This window comes from Trichosurus vulpecula, chromosome 3 (genome assembly GCF_011100635.1).
Source record: "Trichosurus vulpecula isolate mTriVul1 chromosome 3, mTriVul1.pri, whole genome shotgun sequence".
Lineage (NCBI taxonomy): Eukaryota > Metazoa > Chordata > Mammalia > Diprotodontia > Phalangeridae > Trichosurus > Trichosurus vulpecula.
This window is the reverse complement of record NC_050575.1, coordinates 310,529,281-310,547,028: the sequence shown is the minus strand read 5'-3', so window position 1 is coordinate 310,547,028 and position 17,748 is coordinate 310,529,281. Positions and strand designations below refer to the sequence as shown.

Below are 17,748 nucleotides of genomic sequence, written 5' to 3'. Positions count from 1 at the left end.
GGTACTTGTCCTAATAGTAAACCAACCTTGCATTCCTGGTACAAATTCCACTTGGAAATAATGTGTTATCCTCATAATAAATTGCTTTAATCCTTTGCTAATATTTTAATTAAATGTTTTTTTCATCAATGTTCCTTTGGAAAATTGGTCTATAATATTCTTTCTCTGTTCTGGATTTTTTGGTTTAGTTATCAGCACCATATTTATTTCATAAAAGCAATTTGGTAGGATTCTATTTTCCCCAATAGCTTATATATTATTGCAATTAATTGTTCTTTAAATGTTTGGTCGAATTCACTTGTAAATCCATCTGGCTCTAGTGAATTTTTCTTAGGTAGTTCATTGATTTCTTTTTGAATTTCTTTTTCTGAAATGGGGTTAAGTACTTTATTTTCTCTTCTGTTAAGGTTAGCAGTTTATATTTTTGTAAATATTCATCCATTTAACGTAGACTGTCAGATTTATAGGAATACAGTTGGGCAAAATATCTCCTAATTATTGCTTTAATTTCCTCTACATGGGTGGTGAATTCACTAATTTTTTTTACTGTTTTTTAAATTTACTGTGTATTTCCCTCCATCCTATATTTCCTCTTGCTTATACTTTTCTCTCTCTTTTCACCCTGTCCCTCCTCACCAGAGTTTTGCTTCCGACCATCACTTTCATCTATCTGTCCTCCCTTCTATCACCTTCTCTTTTTCTATCCCCATGTCCCCTACCACTTCTGCTCTTATTTCTACATTCCCTTCCATCTGCTTCCCTTCCTTTTTCTCTCCTCTTTCCTCTCTTCCTTTCCTACAGGATAAGATATATTTCTATACCCAACTGAATGTGTATGTTATTTCCTCTTTGAGCCAAATCCAGTGAGAGTACAGTTCAAACCCCATCCTTTTTGGCATTTTTTATGCGTTATAATTTACCCCTTTCTGCCTCCCCTTTTCATCTTCTCTCAGTACAATCCTTTTTTCACCTCTTAATTGTTTTTTATTACATAAAAGTCTACTTATTCCTATGCCCTCTTTCTATATACACCCCTTCTAACTGCCCTAATAGAGTTCTCAAGAGTTACAAGTATCATCTTCCTGTTTAGGCATTTAAGCAGTTTAACCTTGTTGAATAACATATTTTTTGTCTCTTTCCTGCTTACCATTTTATGCTTTTGCTGAGTTTTGTATTTGAACATCAGATTTTCTATTCATCTCTAATCTTTTCATCAGGCAAGTTTGAAAGTCCTCTATTTCATTAAATAGCCATCTTTTACCCTGAAAGAGTATGCTCACCTTTGCTGGGTACTTGACTGTTGGTTGTAATCCGAGTTCCTTTGCCTTCAGGAAGATCATATTGTAAGCCCTCCAGTCCTTTAATGTGGAAGCTACTAAGTCCTGTGTAATCCTACCTGTATTTGAATTGTTTCTTTCTAGCTGCTTGTAATGTTTTCTCCTTGACCTATTAATTCTGGAATTTGGCTACAATATTTCTTGGAGTTTTCAATTTGGATATCTTTCAGAAGGTGATTGGTGGATTATTTCAATGACTTTTATCTTCACGTTCTAGGATATCAGGGCAATTTTCCTTGTAATATCTTGAAAGATGCTGTCCAAGCTCTTTTTGGATCATGGCTTTCAGGTAGCCCCATAATTCTTAAATCATCTCTCCTGGATGTATTTTCCAGGTCAGTTGTTTTTTTTCCAATGAAGTACTTTACATTTTCTCCTTTTTTTCGTTCTTTTGATTTTGTTTGACTGACTTGACATCTCATAGAGTACCTTCCACTTGCCCAATTCTAATTTTTAAGGAATTATTTTCTTGAGTTAGCTCTTATACCTCCTTTTGCATTTGGCAAATTCTCTTTTTTAAAGTGGATTGTTCACACCATTTAGCCAATTTTATGTTTTAAGGAATTGTTTTCTTCAGTCAATTTTTGTGTTTTTTCTAAGCCAGTGGCACTCTCTTGAATATCCCTTATTTCTTTTCCCATTTTTCTTCTACCTCTCATATGATTTTTAAGATTCTTTTTGAGCTCTTCTAAGAAGGCTATCTGGGCTTGAGACCAATTCATATTCTCCTTTCAAGTTTCACATGTAGACATCCTGAGTTTGTTTTCCTTTTCTGAGTTTGTGCTATGATCTTGCTGTCTCCATAGTTGCTTTCTATGGTAAAGGTTCTTTTCTGTTTTTTTTTTCTCATTTCTTAAAGCTGAGCCCTCTTTCTAGGGCACAGAGGGCACAGTTCCAAGTTTTTTGTGTTGGGGGCCAGGAGGCTGGTCCCTGGCTTTCTACTCTGGATCCTGAGCTGCTGGTGGCTTGTCTACTATTCTGGGGTTGCCTGGCCCATTCATGCCTTTTATGTGCTGGTTCCTGGGGTGGCAATTAGCCTGCTGCACTTGGGATGGAGGCCTCACAGCTAGCCTGCTGTGCCACTAGCCTACTGAGTTAGGACAAAGGGAGGAAAAAAAATTAAGTTCATTTCAACAAATGTATTGTAAATAAGCTTACTTGGATAAAACAAAAATAACAACAATGACAACAAATAGCACAGAAAAAGTGAAAGGAAATATTACCCACTGACCTTCAGAGAACAAAAGAATGTTCAAGAAGTAAGTTCCCGACATTAACTGACATGTTGAAAATATAACCACAAGAGAAATTGGGAATCCATGTTATACATCCTGTTTCAGAGGAGGTAAGGCCTTCTGAATTCAGCTAGACTTTTTTTCCCCTCTAAAAGGGTTTTTTCCAATTTATTTAGTATTTTATTTTACCCAGTTACATGTGAAAACAATTTTAACATTCCCTTTTAAAAATTGAGTTCAAACTCTCTGCCTTCCTTCCGCCCCACTCACACCCCCTAACAGTATAGAAGGCAAGCAAGTTGATATAGGTTATACATGTGTACTCATGCAAAACATTTCCATAATAGCCCTGTTGTAAAAGAAAGCATCAATCAAAAAATAAATAAACCTTCAGGTAAAATAAAGTTTAAAAAGTATGCTTCAATCTGCATTCAGACACCATCAGTTCTTTGTCTGGGCATGGATAGCATTTTTCTTCATAAGTCCTTCAGAGTTGTGTTGGATGATTGTATTTCTGAGAATAGCTAATTCATTCACAACTGATCATCTTACAATATTGCTGTTACTTTGTGCACAGTCAATTTCACTCTCCATCAGCTCATGTAAGTCTTTCTAGGTTTTTCTGAGAGCATCCTACTCATCATTTCTTTTTTTAGATACATATTTTTATTTTATTTTTAGTTTGCAACACTGAGTTGCTCAAGTATTTAGGTTCCAAATTTTCTCTCCCTGTCTCCTCCCCGCTCCCCACCAAGCTGGCATATGATCTGATACAGTTTCTACATATACTTTCACATTAAACTTATTTCCCCTATAATCAAGTTGTAAAGAAGAATTATAACAATGAAATGAGTCATGAGAAAGACAAAACAAATCCAAAAATAAAATGAAATAAAAAATAAGAGGGAGCAAATAGTTTGCTTCAATCTGCATTCAGACTCCATAATTCTTTTTCTGGATGTGGTTAGTCTTTTCCATCATGAGTCTTTTGGAGCTGTCTTAGTACCTCGCATTGTTGAGAAGAGCCAGGTCTATCAGTTAGTCATCACAGAAGCAATGCCAATGTGTCTGTCGTTGTGTATAATATTCTCCTGGTTCTGCTCCCTTCACTCATCATCAGATCATGTAAGTTTCTTGAGGTTCTCATGAAGTCCATCTGCTTCTCATTTCTTATAGCACAATAGTATTCCATTACATTCATGTGCCACAATTTGTTTAGCCATTCCTCAATTGATGGGCATCCAAATCAGTTCATATCTCTACCAACAGTGCATTAATGTCTCATTTTCCCCACATCCCCTCCAACATTTGTCATTCTTTTCTGTTCTATTAGCCAATTCAATAGGTATGAGGTAGTACCTCAGATTAGTTTTCATTTGCATTTCTCCAATCAATAGTGAGTTAGAGCATGATTCATATGGCTATAGATAGCTTTGATTCCTTCATCTGAAAGCTGTTTATATCTTTTTATAATTTATCGATTGGGGGAATGGCTCTTATTTTTCTAAATTTGGCTCAGTTCTCTATATGTTTTAGATATGAAACCTTTATCAGAGAAACTTTTTTTCATTTTTTCCCACAGTTAGTATTACTAACCATACTTCCCTCCATCCTGTTGCCCCAATTTATTCTATTTTTTCTCTCTTTTCACTCTGTCCCTCCTCAAAAGTGTTTGGCTTCTGCCTACCCCCTTCCCCAATCTATTCTCCCTTCTCTCACCTCCCTCCCTTTCTCTTATCCCCTTCCCCTTGAACTTTCCTGTAGGGTAAGAAAGATTTCTATACCTAATTGAGTGTGTATGTTATTCCTTCTTTGAGTCAAATGATGAAAGTAAGGTTCACTCATTCCCCCTCAGCTCCTCACTCTTTCCCTCCATTGTAAAGGTTTTTTCCTGCTTCTTTTCTGTGTGACAATTTACCCCATATTACCTTTTCCTTTCCTTTTCTCCCAGTACATTTATCTATTACTCCCTAATTTTATTTTTTTGGATAGCATTCCTTCACATTCAACTCATACCCATGCCCCCCCCCCCCCCCCTCTCTCTCTCTCTCTCTCCTCTCTCTCTCTCTCTATATATATATATATATATATATATATATATATATATATATATATACATATACATATATGTATACTTCTACGTGCCTTAAAAATGAGAAAGTTCTTATGAATTAAAAGTATCATCTTCCCATGTAGGAATGTAAGCAGTCTACCCTTACTAAGTCTCTGACGATTTCTCTTTCCTATTTATCTTTTGATGATTCTCTTGTGTCTTGTATTTGAAAGTCAAATTTTCTGTTCACCTCTGATCTTTCATCAAGAATGCTTGAATGTCTTCTATTTCTTTGAATATCCATTTCCTCTTGAAGGATTATATTTATTTTTGCTGGGTAGTGATTCTTGTTTGTTATCCTAGTTCCTTTTCCATGTTGGAATAACTTATTCAAAGCCTTCTGATATTTCAAAGTAGAAGGGGATAAATCTTGTGTTTTACTGACTGTGGCTCCATGAGACTTGAATTGTTTCATTCTGGGTGCTTAAAATATTTTCTTCTTAACTCAGAAGCTCTAGAATTTGGCCACAATATTCCTTGGAATTTTCATTTTGGGGATATCTTTCAAGATTGCTGGATTGTATCAATTTCTATTTAACTCTCTGGTTCTAGAATATCAGGATAGTATTTCTTGATATTTTCTTGAAAAGTCATGTCTATGTTCTTTTTTATTTTATCATGGCTTTCAGGTAGTCCAATAAATTTCAAATTATCTCTCCTATTTTTCAGGTCAGTTTTTTTCCAATGAGATATTTCACATTGTCTTCTATTTTTTATTCTTTTGCTTTTATTTTATTGTTTCTTCATTAGCTTCCATTTGCCCCATTCTAATTTTTAAGGAATTACGTTGTTCAGTATGTTTTTGTACCTCCTTTTCCATTTGACTAATTCTACTTTTTTAAGGAGATTATTTTCTTCACTAAATTTTTGTGTCTCTTTTTCCATTTGGCCTATTCTACTTTTTCAGGCATTCTTTTCCTCATTGGCTTTTTGTGCCATTTGGCCTAGTCTGTTTTTTAAGGTGTTATTTTCTTCAGTATTTTTATGCCTCTTTTACCAAGCTGTTGACTCATTTTTTCATGATTTTTTTCCATCACTCTCATTTATCCTCCAATTTTTCTTCTACCTCTCTTACTTGATTTTCAAAATCCTTTTTGAGCTCTTGCATGGCCTCAGATCAATCATATTTTTCTTGGAGGCTTTGGATATAGGAATTTTGACTTTGCTATCTTCTTCTGAGGGTTGGTTTTTATCTTCTCTGTCACCATAACAACTTTCTACTGTCAGAATTACTTTTCTGTTGTGTGCTCATTTTCCCAGCCTGTTACTTGACTTTCAAGTTTTTGCTAAAGTGGGGTTCTGCTTCCAGAGTGGAGGGCACACTGTCCCGTACTTCAGTGTTTTTTCTTCAGATGTTTTCAAAGATACTTGTAGGAACCTATAAGTTTTCAGCTCTTCTAAGTTGGTATGATCTAATGAGAGCTTACTATACTCCTGGGCTGTGCATAGGTCTGTGATTGACCACAAACACTCTTTTCTTCCCTGGAACTGTGATGGGGATCCCTGCTCTACTGTGGCTGCAAGCTCTGATGTGCTAGTGCTCCTCCTCACCCCACAACTGTCATCCTCATGACTATGACCCAGATCCAAGGATGGACAAAGCAACAGAACCGTGCCTCAGTTCTAGCAAAGAGACCCCTGTAATCTCTTTATATCCAGCTGTTTAACCTCTTCCCATTTGTGGGCTGAGAGCTCTAGAATCAGCTACTGCCATTGCAGATTCAGTGGCTCCCAAGGCCTGCTTCTGGTTTGCTGGGGATGGGACTGTGCCAGAGTAGTCTGTGCTGTACTCAGATTCATGCTCACCCTGGTGTAATAGACTTTCCTGCCAATCTTCTAAGTTGTCTTTCATGTCTATAGTCTCAGATGTCTGGAAATGACCACTCCTGCCACTTAGTCACCCCAAACTCAGCTAGTGTGATAATTACCTCCAGATCAGGAAAGTTAGACCCAGGAAGTGAAGTGTCTCATCCAAAGTAACACAAGCAGTGAGTAATAGAGTTAAGATTCTAACTTATATCGTGTAACTCTAAAATCCTTTGTATCTTCCTTCTTTTAATAACAGCAGCCTAGATGTGTTCACTCTTGCTCAAGGCAATATAGTTGGGTAGTTATGCAGTGGAGATGAGAATTTCAGGTCATAATGAAAAATTCCAGAACTGGTATCAATTCTTCTGATAAGATATAGCAATACAGTCAGGGTCTGAGAGAGACAGTCTACATACAAGTGCAGTCCTGCCAGGAGATGGGGTAACTTCTTTTCCCCTCCCAACATTACTTCTGCTACCTGTGAATACAACTCCCCACTCTCTCAGGGATGACTCCCCATGTACCTCACCCCATTGAAGGCACACAGGTCAAAAGAGTCTATCAAGGAGTAGTAGTGGTTGTCTCTGCAATGCTACAGAAGAAAGTGTCCTCCCATATGAATGTACTTGTGTTGAAGCTCAAATTCCTACTCTAGCTATATCTTCTGAAACCTAGGGCTATGCAGTTCTCTTTAAATTATAGTGCCATATGATGAAGAATCTGATTCAAACTATAATGTACCTTTGCTACTCACTGTTACACAGTAATAACTTGGGTGTTTACAGGAAGATGATAGCTCAAAAGGAAGTTATTAGACAGTTCCTTATTCTGTGACTTCAGCTACATAGTACTTCCCTTACTTCCCTTTTGAAAAGGTATTTTTAATAAACAACCTCCCCAGTGATCCTAAACCTTTCTCTTGGATCCAAGGCTACAAATTCAAAATCATCACTGTTCTTTTTCTCTTTATCAAGAAGATGGCAAATTTGCTGGGAAAATGAAATGTCCCCTGAGCAATAAAATAACAACTCCTATGAAATGGGATATGTTCAGTAGTGGATTGATTAGGGAATAACTAGGGGGACAGAACAAGGCAATAACAGAAGAGGAGTTAGCTCATCATCTCAAATTTGTCAGGTCTCACATGAGAGTACTTTTTAATACTCTGTCTTCATTAGAACATGTTGTTAATGAATAAATATTTTGCATGCAGCATTCTGCCTGTCATAGTTATGGTTGCTGGTAAGTAATTTATTTAGTCACACTGGATTATAGCTAAGTATTACTGTCTTCTTTACTCACTCTTAATGTGCAAACTGTTTTATAAACCTTACTCTCATCAAGGCAAAGATGCACATAGTACCTCACCATCCTGTATTGCCACGGGGCTCAATAATCTATAGATCATGTAATAATTTCATTTAGAAGGACAATAAAAGTCAAATTACTTTCCATGAGACAGTTATGTATGGTAATCTGGATTACTGTGGCCTCCTACCGACTGTATTAGCATTGTAATGTTGTTTCTGCTACTGGGATTCTGGTGGATTTTTTTTAAGTTTATATTTATTGAATCATTATGAGAACTGAGTTCTTAAACTCTGGAAGAAATGGATTTATACAGAAAGAAAAGATAATGTGTGGTGGTAATGGCTTCCACTTCCAATACATCATTTTCCTTTCCTGTTAACTATTTTAACTGCTGAGTTTTCAAAGTTCTAAATGATAGGTCTCCTATTAAGTTCAAGGTTGGCATCGAATAGCTAAAATGATGGAGGAAAGCAGAATTCCTAGTTTTCAATATTAGACTGAGGGTTTTGTAGTACTTTGTCAAGGTTAGTTTGTGGTATGGCTTTGTGATTTCAAAGGTACAACTGAATCTTTTATCCAGTTGGAAATGTATAGCTTTTATCTCTTCGGACAGGACATTTCTCATGGCATGGTAAATTCAGGTACACTTTAGAAATTTTCTTATTTTCTTAGTTTGCCATTGTCACCAAGGAGTCCTGGGGATATAGATAGATAGGTAGAAAGATATAAATAGATATAGATATACACACATGTCTGTGAATGTACATATATCTATACATACATATATATACATACATACCCCCCCACAGACATATATGCAAATATAATCAACTGCTATGCTGAGACCCACTACTTACAAATACAAGGTTCATTATAATATAGAAGAAATTGTCTTCCATAAAATTTAGGAAAACAAAATAGAATATAACACCAAAATTCCTTGCACGTACAGCCATTAATAACAAAGACACACAAATACACACATACACGATGCACACTTCCTCCTCTTGGCCAAGTATATTAGAAGACATGTAAGATGAAACAAACAACACTGGAGTGGGTAGCGAGGTACCAGCTATGCAATGTCTGTCAGAGAGAACCAGATATATCTGAACTAAAGAAGATAGGGGAAAACATACAAAGAAAAGAGAAAATTTAAAGAGAAGCATGTTAGCAATTAAACAAGGAATGCATATGGAACAATGTAAAGAGATGACAGTGTAGGAAAAAGACTGTAGAGGGTAAGGGTTGAACTGCTTATGGATTATTTGGAAAGAGCATAAGACACATCCAGATAGCAAATACTTTGCGGCTTGCCATCAATCCCATTCACACTTGACCTCTGTACTATTGACTGCTCTCTATGCAACTTTTTTATGTCTGTTTTTTTCTTCTGAGTGCTACTGAGGTCTGCTAATGAGTACAATGCTCAAATATATGCATCTTGCAGAGCTTGTTATTGCTGTTTCCAGATTCTAGTCTTGTTCCATGAGGATTGGCACTGAGACTTATCACAGGGCTTTATCAGCTAGGCATAGAGCCAGGGGTTACCTGATTTTTACTTGCCCTAGAAACCATTCTCCCCAACAACTTAAGATGATTCACTCTACATAGAGAATCAACTTTGAGGTCGCACCTTCAAATACCTGTTCTCTTTCAAGTTTAGTCTTTTGTATTCTTCCCTGGTCAACCAAATATGGAAGTAAGTACTAATTTGCTCATTTACCCTCAAAGTTACATCATAATAACAATTTACTACTTTTTACAGAGGCAGTCAATGCATCATTTCTCTCTCTTGTTAGCCATCAAACTGCTGAGTTTTCAAAGTGATGTATGTTAAAGCTCTTAGTAAGTTCAAGATTGGCATTAAATAGCTAAAGTGATGAAACAATGCAGAATTCTTAGTTTTCAATATTAGATGGAAAATTCCAAAGTACCTTGCCAATGCTCCACCACAAAACATCCAACAACCAGATTTTTCATGGCATGCCAATTGAAAAGCAACATTTTTGATGCTTTTTTAATGCCCAGGAATTATTTATAACTATAGAAAGATGTGTAAATGTTGTGTCTCCCATGCCTGGATGTCTGTCTTTCCTCACGTTTTTCAACCTTAATATTAAATATAAATATTTCTCTGGTTCAGTCTTCTGCTAACAAAGTGGTCCTACCCTGGACCACCCTCCATCTTGCATTTCTGCTGCCTGCTAGTTGAATAGTATGGGGGTGTATACAGGTATTTCTTTTTCTCCTCTCCTCTTTACTCACCATTCTCCTTCTCACTGTACCTCACTACCCTTCTTTCACTTATTTTCCTCTCTCTCTTTCCAACTTCCTATTCTTCATGGTGATCTTATGGTACTGTACTGCTTTTTTCCCATCTATCAATTTTTCAAGAAAGAACCTCATATTTCTGAGTATTCTCCATGTAAAATTAATGGAAAACTGAAAAATCTCTCTCCCCTGGGCTGGTTGCTACTGCTTTTGTACCTGTAGGTCTTTTCTTTCTTTTCTTTCTCACTTATCAGTCTCATATATTTCCATTTAAACCTTGTATTGGCCACAATTTCCACAATAGCTTAAATATGAGGGGGAGGAATAAAGAGAAAATGTTGTAGCACCACATTATATATTGCACATATGATACTACTAAGACTGGAGCTTGATATGCCATTCCATTTATTTGTTTGTTTAATGAATATTTATCAAACTTGTATTTGTAAGTACATTAATACACACACGTGTGTATGTGTGTGTGTGTGAGTGTGTGTACACAAGGCACTATGCTAGAACCTCTGTGTGTATTTAAGTAACAAAAAATTCATAAAACGACATATTAGGCTAGGCCATGTAATCAATAAATGGAGGACTAGACACTTTCTCAGATACCAATGACCTATTAAATGTCTACAAAACAGAAATTATGTACCAATGATAAACCAACGTAAGCCATCTCCATGATCCAGAATACTAGGAATTAAAAAAAATAAGAGACACCTATCCTGACCTCATTCACCAGCTCCACTCCCAACATTGACCGTACTATAGGCAGTAAGACCACAACGGTAGACCCAATAACCCAACATATGAGTTTGCCATAAACTCACCTCACTGCCATGATCCTTTCCTTTCAGTGCTATTAAGATCTAGTTTTAAGGCAACAGAAGTTCCCTGAAGCCTTGGTATCCAAGGTAACAATAGCATTTTGTGCTGCAAAGTATCTCTGCTCTCTGTAGAAGAGTGGAAGAACAGAGGAAATGAGGCAGGACATGTGTCTGGGCTTCAAATAGAGCTTACTACACATTGAATCACATACTCCTTTCACAACCTTGGAGATCCAAACAACAGAAAGCATCCCTGTAGCACCCTTGTGGCAGCTCTTTGAGCTGCTGATGCTGGTCTATAGAACTGAGGAAAAGGGGGAGCACAGCAGGATGTTTGGTATGGGGAACTGTTCAGTACTCCACTAATGCTGAGGGAAAGAGACCAACCAGCATATAACCAGGGTCAGTAGTGACCAACCAAAAGTATCTTGGGTCAGATTCCTAAACTGTTGAACCTTGAATGTCTTAATATGGGAGAGGCTAATATGTTTTGTGATTCAGGCCCAAGGGAAATCACAATCAGATGGGAATGAGCCAGAAGGTGAGGAATATGGGAAAATAAAGGGAAAAAAGAAAACAAAAGCCTGAAATTCTTTCAGGAAAAAGAAATCTAAAATACCTTGAACATAATAAATCAACAAGGAAAACCACATCAGCAGAAGAAAAAATGATCTCCAGATCTAGTAAACAAGTTTAGGCATCTATGAATAAGTATTGCTAAACAAAGGGAAATGATCCAACACATTTTGAAACAAAGGACTCCATGAGATTTCAAGGGATCATTGAACACAACACATTTCCTGAGGTGATTTAAAACAGAAATGAAACATAGATATGGATAGATATACATATGTGTATATATATATGTATATATATACATGTATATATACATATACATAGATAGATATAGATATACAGATTGACAGAGTAGAAGTTTTTCAGTGGGAATCTGCAATGGCAATTCTAACCAAAGAAATAAAAGAAAAAAATAGATTGGCAACACAAATACACAGAAGTGAAAAACAATTGAAAAAATAGAAGCAAAAAACAATAGCATTGAAAGAAAAGATGCTCAATGTCTAAGCAAAGCATACTTATATCAAAGATAAAATGCATACAGACAAACTAATGATCACAGAATCCCCCCCCAAAAAATACAAGGCTGCAAATCTGAACATCATAATGCAGGAAACAATAGAAGAGAACTGCCCAGAACTTCTGACAGAGAAAGTGAAATAACAACTAAAAGAATTCATGTCACTTCTAGAACAAGAAGAAAAGAAAAAAAAAACATATAAATTCCAAGTCGTATAATGGTTTAATTTAACAATTCCATTCAGAAACAAGTTTAGCAAGTGATTAGGAAAAAGGCCTCTAAATACAATCAAAAGGGAATTTGAATAACACAAAAGACATGAAGGGAATAATATTTTTAAAAGAATACAGACCAGGGTAGCATACTCTGCAAATAAGAATTTAGTCATAAATGAAAAAAGGTATGGATATTCTGTGATAAAGAGGCATTTGAATAATTAATTTATTTGTATTTATTTCATTAATTATTTCCCAATTACATGTTTAAATTTTAATAATCATTGTTTTTAAATTTTTGAGCTCCAAATTCTTTTCCTTTCATCCTTTCCTCCTCCTTGAGAAGGCAATCAATTTGATATTGGTTATATATTGGAAGCCATGGAAGATATATTTCCATATTAGTCATGTTGCAAAAGAAAAAACAAAGAAGAAAAAATCAATATTTTTTTTTAAAAAGGTATGCTTCAATCTACATTTGGAGGTCATCAGTTGTCTCTCTGGAGGTGGATACTATGTTTCATCATAAGTCCTTTGGAGTTGTCTTTGATCGTTGTCTTGATCGGAGTTGCTGTCTTTTAATGTTGATCATCCTCACCATATTGATGTTACTGTGTACAACATTCTCCTGGTTGTTCTCAATTCACTTTACATCAGTTCATGAAAGTTTTCCCAGGTTTTTCTGAAACTAGTCATTTCATAACAATCAAATACCACAATGAATTCAGCCATTCCACAATTGATGGCCATCCCCTCGATTTCAAATACTTTGACATCACAAAAAGACCTGCAATAATTTTTTTTTGTACAAATAGGACCTTGTTCTATTTCTTTCATCTCTTTGGGATACAGGTCTGGTAGTGACATTGCTGGGTTAAAAGGTATACACAGGTTTATTGTCCATTGAATATAGTTGCAAATTGTTTTCCAGAATGGTTAGACCACTTCATAACTCTACTAACACTACATTAGTGTCCCAGTTTTTTCACATCCCCTCCAACATTTGTCATTTAACTTTTCTGTCATGTTACCAAAAAAGACAAACAGTCCAGTGAAACTAAGACTCATGAAATTAAAGATAAAACATTTTTCCACTATTTTCATATTTTTACTTGATCAATATTTATTTATTTAATATTTTTAGTTTTCAACATTAATTTTCACAAGATTTTGAATTACAAATTTTCTCCCCATTTCTACCCCCCCCCAGTACTAGATGGCATATATTCTGATTGCCCCATTCCCCAGTCAGCCCTCCCTTCTGTCACCCCACTCCATCCACTTTTCCCTTACCTTCTTGTAGGGCAAGATAGATGTTTATGCCCCATTGCCTGTATATCTTATTTCCTAGTTGCATGCAAAAACTTTTTTTTTGAACATCTTTTAAAATTTTGCATTTCAAATTCTCTCCCCTCTTCCCTCCCCACGCACCCTCCCTCAAAAGACAAGCAATTCAACATAGGCCACATGTGTATCATTATGCAAAACCCTTCCACAAAACTCATGTTGGGAAAGACTAACTATTTTGCTCCTTCCTATCCTATCCCACTTCATCCAATTTTCTCCCTTGACCCTGTCCCTTTGCAAAAGTGTTTGCTTTTCATTACCTCCTCCCCCCATGTGCCTTCTCTTCTATTGTCCCCACTTTTTTATCCCCTTCCTCCTTTTCTCCTGTGGGGTGTGATACCCAATTGAGTGTGTGTGTTATTCCCTCCTCAGGTCAAATCTGATGAGAGCAAGATTCACTCATTCCCCATCACCTGACCCCTGTTCCCTCCCAACAGAACTACTTTTTCTTGCCACTTTTAAGAAAGATAATTTACCCCATTCTATCTCATTGGCTTTTTGGAGCTCTTTTCCCATTTGAGTTAGTCTATTTTTTAAGGTGTTGTTTTCTTCAGTGTATTTTTCAGTATGTTTTTTGGTCTCCTTTAGCAAGTCATTGACTTGTTTTTCATGGTTTTCTTGCATCCTTCTCATTTCTCTTGCCAATTTTTTCTCTGCTTCTCTAACTTACTTTTCCAAATCCTTTTTGAGCTCTTCCATGGCCTGAAACTAGTTCATGCATTTCTTGGAGGCTTTTGATGTAGGCTCTTTGACTTTGTTGACTTCTTCTGGCTGTATGTTTTGGTCTTCTTTGTCACCAAAGAAAGATTCCAAAGTTTGAGTCTGAATCTGAGTCTGTTTTCAGTGCCTGGCCATGTTCCCAGCCAACTACTTGACCCTTGAGTTTTTCGTTGGGGTATGACTGTTTGTAGAGTAGAGTACTATGTTCCAAGCTTGAGGGGCTGCACTGTTGTTTTCAGAGCTATTTCCACACAGCAAACTCTGCCACAGCAGCTCTCATTCTCCCCTAAGAACTGCCAACTCGGACTGGACTCAGGTCCTAAGTAGGCTCTGCACTTCCGCTCTGATTCACAGCTTAATTCCTCCCACCGGGTGGGCCTGGGGCCAGAAGCAACTGCAGCTGTACCTCTGGAAGCAGCCTCAGAGCTTTAGCAGTTCTGCTGCCCCCGGCATGGTAGCTGACCAAGAACTCCTTTCACTCTGTCATCACAGTCTTTCCCAGTAATCTTCTCTATTGTCTTTGGTGTTTGTGGGTTGAGAAGTCTGGTAACTGCCACAGCTCACTGATTCAGGGCACTAAGCATTGTTCTACCCGGCTCCCGATCTGGTTGGTCCAGGCAGGGACCATGCTGGACTCTGCTCAGCTCTGCTCCCTGCACAGTGTGATAGACCTTAACCACGGACCATCTAGGGTGTCCTGGGTTGGAGCTCTGCTTCCCTCTGTTATTTTGTGGGTTCCGCAGTTCTAGAATTTCTTCAGACCCATTTTTATAGGTGTTTGGAGGGTCCTGGGGGACAGCTTTAGGCAAGTCCCTGCTTTCCAGCTGCCCTCTTGGCCCCCCTCCCCCCCCATAGGATAAATTTCTTAATGAAATTTTCAAAATTAGAAATACAAATTACCTTTTGCGCATTCCTAATTTTTTCAGTTTACATTGTTGATTTACATGTAACATTATTGGCCCATATTTAGCATTTCTCCTTATTTTGTATTAATTTTAACCTTTGCAACAATGATTTGCCTGGTTTTGAACAGCCAAATCTGGAATAATTCCTATTGCAATACTAGGCAATCCTGTCACATAACATTAATTAATTTTATCTTTTGTTTCATCTTAATTTGCTTTGTTTTGTTTTTTTGTGCTCACAATATCCAGTGGTGACTTGTTTCTTATAGAAAATATTCATGTTTTGCAAACTTGTTGGTAGTCTACAAATTTTAGTTTCTTACATTTTTTAATTACAAACTGTATTTTCTTGAGGCATGGTTTCGACTTTATGGTCCCCAGACCACCTTCCTACCAAGGTAAAAAAAAGAATGAAGGTTTGTGATGATACTATTTAGAGTATCTTATCCAACTTGTCATAGATATTCTGTAATTCTTCATCCATTACAGCAGCACACAAATTGACATGTGCATTTTAATTATATTCATGGTGGACTTTCTACTTTCTCTGACTATGAGCATTGAAAGACAAAATGAAAGTGACTCACAGAATAAAATATCTTTCTGCCTTTGGATGCAAAATGAAACCAACTCTGGTGAACATTTATTTAGTTTATTTATCATCTATCTGTCATCTATCTACATGCTTGTTTACTTATCCATTTACTGATCTCTCATTATTTATTGAAAAATTTTATTCACTTCTCTGAGAACACATTAGGCATTCTTCTTTTTACCTGCAACTTTTTGTCACTTTTAAAAGTATTAAATAATTGTGATTTAAAAATAAATGCTTGATAAGAAATACTCTTGCACTGTAATACTACAAGAATTCACTATCTATCTGTCTGTCTGTCCATCTATCTATCTATCTATCTATCTATCTATCTATCTATCTACATGCCATGCTTATCACATTAAAGATGATTTGAACTTAATTGCTGAGCCATCATTCTTTATAAAGTAACAGAGAGAGCTGTGAGATCTTCTTTCCAACACGTACTTGCCTCCCTCCTGTCTCCCAGTGCAGCACCACCTCCTCCCTTTCTTAAAGGTTTAAACTTGCTACTTCAAAGTTCACCATGGATGGTGATATTGCTGCTCTTGCTGTTGACAATGGCTCTGGAATGTGCAAAGCTGGCTTGCAGGAGACGATGCCCCTTGGGCTTTCTTCTGTTCCATTGTTAGGCACCCTAGACATCAGGGTGTGATGATGGGTATATGTCAGAAAGACAGCTATTTGTGGGGGGGGGTGAGGTGAGACCCAGAGCAAGAGTGGTACCCTGACCCTGAAGTTCCCCATTGAACATGGTATTGTCACTAACTGGGATAACATGGAGAAGATCTGGCACCATACTTTCTACAATGAGCTCTGTGTGGCCCCTGAAGAGCACCCTACGCTGCTCCCCCTGAACCCCAAAGCCAACAGAGAAAAGATTAGTCAGATTATGTTTGAGACCTACAACACCCCAGCCATGAACATTGCCATCTAGGCTATGCTGTCCCCATATGCCTCTGGGAGTACCACTGGTATTGTGATGGACTCCAGTGATGGTGTGACCCACCCTGTGCCCACCATGCCCTTCCCCATGCCATCCTCCATCTGGATCTAGCTGGTTGTGATCTGATAGACTACCTCATGAAGATCCTGGCTGGGAGAGGGTACAGTTTCCCTACCACAGCTGAGAGGAAAATTGTGCATGACATTAAGGAGAAGTTGTGTTATGTCTCCCTAGATTTTGAGCAGGAAATGGCCACTGTTGCATCTAGCTCCTTTCTGGAAAAGAGCTATGAGCTCCCTGATGGTCAGGTTATCGCCATTGCCAATGAGAGGTTCCAATGTGCAGAAGCTCCAACCATCTTTCTTAGGTATGGAAGCCTGTGGAATCCACGAAACTATCTTCAACTCAATCAGGAAGAGTGATGCTGATATCCCTAAGGATTTGCATGCCAATACCATATTGTCTGGTGTTCTCACCATGTACCCAGGCATTGCTGACAGGATGCAGAAGGAGATTCCAGCCCTAGCACCCGGCAGAGTGAAAATCAAGATCATTGCCCCACCTGAAAGCAAATACTCTGTCGGGATTGAAGGCTCCATCCAGTTATTTCTTCCCACCTACCAGCAGATGTCAATCAGCAAGCAGGAGTATGATGAATCTGGGCCCTCCATTGTCCACCACAAATGCTTCTAAATGGGCTGTTTGTGATTTTTAAATTTTTTTTTGTCAAAGCGTGTGACATGATAATTGTTCAAAAAAGAGATGAGATTGGCATGGTTTTATTTGTTTTTGTTTTGTTTTGTTTTTTGGTGCTTGACTCAGGATTTAAAAACTGGAACAGTGAAGGTGATGAACAGTCCAAGTATGTGGGAGGCAAACATCCCCAAAGCTCTACAATGTGTCTTCAGGACTCTGATTGTACATTCGTTATTGTTGTTGTTGTTTTAGTAGTCATTCCATATATTGTGTAATGTAGCGTTACAGAGTTACAAGCCTCTATGAAGGCTGTCCTCTG

General features: G+C 37.4%; 1 pseudogene; it reads left to right on the top strand.

Annotated features, from left to right (window-relative positions):
* The first annotated feature begins 16,313 nt into the window (after positions 1–16,313).
* LOC118844246 lies at positions 16,314–17,426 on the top strand (annotated as a pseudogene).
* Positions 17,427–17,748: the final 322 nt, after the last annotated feature.